The sequence below is a fragment of the Dipodomys spectabilis genome, unplaced genomic scaffold (assembly GCF_019054845.1).
Source record: "Dipodomys spectabilis isolate Male_0828 unplaced genomic scaffold, ASM1905484v1 ptg000436l, whole genome shotgun sequence".
NCBI classification, from domain to species: domain Eukaryota; kingdom Metazoa; phylum Chordata; class Mammalia; order Rodentia; family Heteromyidae; genus Dipodomys; species Dipodomys spectabilis.
This window is the reverse complement of record NW_024871113.1, coordinates 1820641-1827534: the sequence shown is the minus strand read 5'-3', so window position 1 is coordinate 1827534 and position 6894 is coordinate 1820641.

Below are 6894 nucleotides of genomic sequence, written 5' to 3'. Positions count from 1 at the left end.
TTTATAAGAATACATGTGTGGGGGCTGGGAAGGTGGCTCAGTGGTAGAGCGCTTGCCTTGCATGCCTGAGGCCGTGGGTTCGATTCCTCAGCACCACATCAGCAAAAAGAAAAGAATACATGTGTGATTTTACATTCTGGTTTTCTTCTTTTAGAAGCTTTTAAGAGTTTCTCTTAATTCCAAATGTTCTGAAATTTCAGGATAATATACAATAATGGATCACAATGCACATCCATGTCCTTCAGGTCTGGCATAATTTTCAGATTCTCTTTCAGTCTCTTTCAGTCTTTCTTTTTCTCTGTGGCTCTTCTCTCTCCCTCCTTTCCTCTTCCTCTCTCCCTCCCCCCCCCCCTTCCTTCTCCTCCTCCCAGTCTTCCTCCCCCACCATCTATATGGAAAACCTCGTAAATTTGCTTTTTTACTTCCTTTAGTTTTCTCTTTTATATTTAATATCTTTGGTGATTTTACTCATTAAATTTTCAAAAACATATCTTTCAAAGCTTCTATTTTTAATTTCCAAAAATTCTAGTGTGTTTATTCAATGTTCCTCTGTTATGGTGTTCTTTGTTTCATTTATGGAATATATTATCTTATCTACTTAGGAAAATTAATTATAATTTTCTTGTTTTCCTTCTTTTTTTTTCTTCATGCTAGTGTGAGGACTTGAACTCAGGGCCTTTTGCTCTTGCTTCACTTTTTTACTCACAGTTGGTATGCTACCATTTGAACCACACTTATACTTCCAGCTTCTTGCTGGTTAATTGGAGATGAGTCTTTTGGATTTGTCTACCCAAGCTGGTTTCCAATCTCAGCCTTCAAATCTCAGCCTCTTGAGCAGCTAGGGTTAAAGACATGAGCCACAGGTTCTGGCTGTTTTACTTTATTCTTTATAATGTTCTTAATTCCTGTGTATTTGATTTGGATTATACATGATAAGGAGCATTACAAATATCTATGAATCCATTATTATATCTGCTCACTCTAAGAGTCAGGCTCTCCCAAGATATGGAAACAGCCCAGATGACCCTCAATGGACGAATGCATCAAGAAATGCATTGTGTATATATACACAATGGAACTTTACTCATCAATTGTGTACATATACATAAAGGGACTTTACTCATCCATAAGAACTTTGCAAGTGATATTTCATCATTTGCAAAGAAATGGATGAACTAGAAATGTTAAGTGAAGTAAATCATGCCCAGAAAGACAAAGGGTACGTGTATCTCTCATATATAGAAGGTAGAAGTAATTTATAAATGTACAAATAAGCACATGCAGAATTGTATATAAGTGCACACAAATGTATTAATTAAGTGCTGGGAAGAATTCAAACAATGTAATTCCTTAGAAAAAACTCACAGTTCAACAAAATGAATATCAGGAAACTGGTACTTAAAAGGCGTGAGATGGGAAAGTCAAAGAGTAGGAATGAAGAGAGGAAGGGAGCAAGAATGCATTCATAATATTTAATGCATATTCTATGAAAATAAGAAAATTGGGGGATGGGAAGGGTTGGAAGGGATGGAGGAGAACGATGAAGGATGACATCAGTCAGGATGAATTATACTTATAAACTTAGTTGTTGAATGGTAACTCCTTTGTACAACTACTCAAAGATAATAAAAAGTATAATAATAAAAAAGAAAATAAAAATAGTGTCTGGATTTGACAGGGTTTAGTACACGTAAATTTATTTTGCGGTAAGTTATGCAAACATAGAAAGTTTTTTTGTACATAAGTATCACTCTGCTCAGAGGACTAAAATATTTATGAAAAAGCTATGATTTTTCCTTTTAATTGGGATATGGGTGAAGGTAAAATCAATATTTTAGATGTATCTTATTTTTTATTTCCTACTTGATATAAGTACATGATACAACTTAATCTATAAAATAAATTTATGTTTCACAACATATATTAATTTGACAATCCATTCTTATCTATTTCTAAAGTAAGTCTACTTATAATAGTCATTATCTATATTGTTATTTCTCTAAAATATGTGAAACTTTTAACTAAAAAATAAATATACCATTACATTATTTAGAATCTGACAGAAATATTTAAACTTATCCTTAATTTCTGTACTTAAGCACAATAAAATATTTCAAAGATTAATTAGTATAGTAGTTCTACACTGAGTAGACAGATCTTTTCTAAGATAAATTTTAATTTCACAATCCTCTAGATTCGGATTCAACACAGTTTGGGGTGATTACTGAAAATTACATCTTGGTCTGGGAAGGTGGTTCAGTGGTAGAGCGCTTGCCTTGCATGCATGAGGCCCTGGGTTCGATTCCTCAGCACCACATAAGCAAAAAAAAAAAAGCTGCAAGTGGCGCTGTGGCTCAAGTGGTTGAGCGCTGGCCTTGAGCTGAAGAGCTGAGGGACAGCGCCCAGGCCCAGAGTTCAGGCCCCACGACTGGACCCCCCCCAAAAAAAATTACATCTTACCCCTGCTAAAGTATATGAGCAAAAACATCCCAGACATTTTAGATTAGCCCAGAAAAATACTATTTAGTGACCATACCCAATGACACAGGTAAACATTTTCCCAATATTGAGCTACAAATATTGTGAAGTAGCACGGGCACTGATGGCTCATGCCTCTAATCCTAGCTACTCAGGAGACTAGGAGCTAAGGATTAGGTTTCAAAGCCTGCCCAGGCAGGAAAATCTGTGAGATTTTTATCTCCAATTAACCACCAGAAAACCAGCAGGGGAGCTGTGACTCAAAGGGGTAGCCTGCTATCCTTCAGCAGAAAAGCTCAGGGCTAGGACCCGGGCCCTGAGATCAAGCCCCAGGACTGACAAACAAAAATTGTTAAGTGTCATATGATAGTCATTGTTTTCTTATTAATTTTTGGAAAATTATATAATAGATAACTAGACAAAAATCTCCTTTCCGCTTCCAAATTTAATTATGTTGTGTTTTTACTCCCTTTTCTTCATCTTTCTTTTTGTCCTTGGAGCTTAAAGTTTATCTTTCATCTGTATATTGCCAATTTAAGGAGCTTCTGCTGAAGTGGTGGGGAATTCACATATGTTATCCATCTTATGTAATGGGAAGCTGCTTCACTTATTCTTTAATCTCTTTTATATTCTGAACTATGATTTATTTTGCTACATCTTATTAGACTTTCATTAGACTTTGAAAACTGAAATGAAAAAAAAATTTGATCGTATACGCTATCTTTTCCATTAATTATACTGTCACAAACCAAAATTATTCTGGTAAAACAGTTGCATTTCTTCTGATCTACTGACAGTCTGATATTAAGATTGAGCTATATTTCTAACAAAGTTTAACGTCCATTAGTCTTTCCAGAAAAGCCTTAGACAGACAGCGCAGTGAATTTAATGTCACATGTCAACTCATTTCATAGAACTGAAGATACTGTCCTTTTTCAAAATCTAGTTAAGAGAATGTCTAATCTCATCTTCTAGACTTATTCCTGACAGGAACCATCAGTACTTGGTAAAAACTAGATCAAATTAATGCTTCCTAGCATGCATTGGCAGTCAGGAAGATCATTCATTAGTGTGTGAAATATATCCTATATTACAAAGAGAAAGAGGTTACAGTAATACTTTCATTCTAACGTCTACTGCACCTAGACCCAAGTTATAAGGCAAAATTCTATTCAGGACAGTGACTGATACTGAGTGGAGATACAGCCAATCACAGGCACTTTGGCTCTATGTCCCGGGGATTAGCACAGCTAAAGACATATAGCTAAGTAGCAATTACAGTGTTTGGGGAACCTGTATGAGTTGATAACACCTGTTACCAAGAGCTTTATTATAACACTGAATTTGGGAATGAGAAGAGAGAAAGGAATGAAAATAACTGTAGATTTCTGTGTATTTCAAGGTAGATACTTAAGAGACCTTAGTTCCCTACTCCTCTCCGTCTCGTTATGAGACTGTCAGCTGAGTGTTGTACACAGAAGATGAAAAGCAGAGTGATTTGGTGGTATATTCTGTACCGCAGTCCTTCCTTGACTTCAATGCACATAGAAGTCATCTGAGCCCCTGCTGAAATGTCAATTCTGATTCTGCAATTCTCACTGGTGACCCAACCTTTGCCCTTCCAAGGATCCCAGGGACTGGTCCCCAGAACACACTTAAAGAGGAAAGTTTACACTCAACTGCTTATCTCTCTTCTCTCATTAAATTCAGAATGCACCCGCCCTTCCAGGCATCACACATAACAATAGCTTAAAAACTAAGTTCTTGATCATGGTTATGGAAATAGCATATTCATGAAGAAGAAAGTAATCTTAGTTCATATACCTGCCTCTTTGCATAAATACTATAAATATTTTTAGATTGTTTTCTGTTGTTGTTTAAAGTACCTATATACCTAAAACAGACTGATGAAATAGTCATTGAGAACTATATGAAGAGGTTTGGGCAATACAGAAGGAAAGCATGGTCCTTTTTCTCTGAAGGTTTACAACTAATTTGGAAGAAAATATATTATCTGTGCTATATAGAATCTCATTACAAGATCAATTGCCAAATGACTGCAATAGATAACATAGAATTTTAAAAACTAAATAAGAAAGTGGTAAATTATAACTACAGAAATATGGAAAAGTTTGAAAAGATAGAAAGATCACTGTTGGCTCATGCCTGTAATCCTACTACTCAGAGGCTGAGACCTGGAAAACTGTGTTTTGAGGGGATAGAAAGATTCTATTTCCAATTAACCAGTAAAATTCTGGACTCGAGCAGTGTCTCAAGTGATAGAGTACCAGCTGTGGGCTTTGCTCTTAGCAAAACCAAGAGGTCCTGAAAAAAATAAACTATAGATAATGGATAGATGGATGGATAATGGAGGGATAGATAGATGACAGACTGGGAGGCAGGTAGATAATAGGGAATCTTAGAATCTTTTCTCAAGAGGCACAAGAATTCTTATGTTGCATAGTAAAGTATAATTAAACTTAAATATATTTTTATTTTATTAGCATAGCCTGGGCTCTAATAGCCTCATTTATCTTGTATCACAGGTCTCAACATAGTTTATGTCCTAGTGGAAATAAGATTCTATAATATTCTGCTCAATTATTTTCTCATTTTGTATTAAATATCCCCCTTGGTAAAAGAAAACATGTTCATTTATCCCATGGGGTCTCTAAATTCAGTAGATAGTACCTTGCATTGCCCTTAAAATCAATCACATCCTAGAGTATTTCAAAATGAACTTTAGCACATAATGCAACTGTTATAAAATTTGCATATCAGATTTACAGGGGATTAGAGACCTCTCTTTGCTCCGGTCAGCACTTCTATTCTAAATGAGATTGCATGTACCTGGTGGGAGCAAAGGTGAAGCACACTACAGGAGTACCAGTGTTTCTGAGACCCTGAAACAACATTTTTTAGGCAGATGGTCCAAATGTATTTATGTTTGCAATTGTGCTGTGGGGCACAGCAAACAGGCGGTCTAGCCAGGTCACTTGTCTTGCAGTTTCATAACCATAATATAGAGTCGTTTAAACTGTGGAAGGGAATATCTGAAATCCATACTAATCAAAATACCTGATGCTCTAAATTCTACAGCATTGGGACTGGACCAGAACACACTGCAAAGGAATATCCGTACTAACTTTTCAGTTACAAACATTTGGACTCCAGCTCTCTTTCTCTCTCAAAATGTCCTCTGCAAGAGATCTGATAGTAACAGGCTGTCTTTTGTGCCTTGGTGCTGTACCTCTGAGGCAGAAGTGTGCAGAATGTGAAGCAGCTGCTGGAAAATGTGGACCAGTAGCTACTAGGAAATGCCATGTATTTGAAAAGTATCATCTGACCAGACCTGGTAGGAGAAGACTTTCCTACTAAAACAAGCACAGAGAGAGTTTATCTTAAAGATAAACTCCCAGTTTATGGCAGATTGTTTTTCTGATCAAACTACTGCTCCTTCCAGCTCAGGTTCAAATGTGCATCCTTACCTTAACTTCCCTGCCTTAATGGGTATTTAGCAGGTGGTATTTAGAAAGGTGATCTTAATATTCATACCACTTAGGGTTCTTTCATTTTCAGTTAATTCTGTTACTTCTCAGTCAGTGGAGGAACAGGCTTGTGTAGGATGCTCTATTCTTCATAAAGTAAAGCTTCACATTTTTTTTCTGCATCAAGAGAAGATAAGATACATTTTCATTAGCAATGCAGAGTCATTTTCTAAGTGACACCATAGTCTTTAGAATTGTGACAAAAATTTAAGTTTGATCAATCCTTGAGGGCAGAGTTTTCTCTATTACCTCATCTCATATCTTAGGCTATTCACTTAGCCACTAAATATTTAATGTCTCTTCTCTGCAAATCACGAAAATAAAGGAAAATACTATAGCAACAATAGGAAAAGACTTCAATAATAAAAATAATTATTTTCATGGAGGGACAAAGATTAACAACAGTATTCACTGGACACTACATAAGTTTTATACAACTTGTGGGTGGCCATGGCAAGGAAAACTGGGAGAGAGCGAGGGAAAGAGTGACATTGTCTAAAAAGAAATGTGCACTTTACCTGACTTATGTAACTGTCTATCACCTTTATAATAACAATAAAAAATTAAAACATTTTAAAAATTTCTAATATTGACAAGGTTGATATAAAAAGCTCATTTTAATTTCTAGTATCAACAAAGGCTTTCTACAAACATCTTTGAAAACTTCATAATCTTTTCGTAAACCATGCAAAGAATGCTTTATACAAGTCATATTTTTTATTTTCAAAATTAAGAGATATGAGCACACTTATAAATTAATACAGTAATTTGCATATACACAAAATATATTTTAAGTTAAAACCATGGAGAAATCATAGAAAGTAGATATTTATTGTCTAGGGTCTCAGACATAGCCATCATTTTCTTT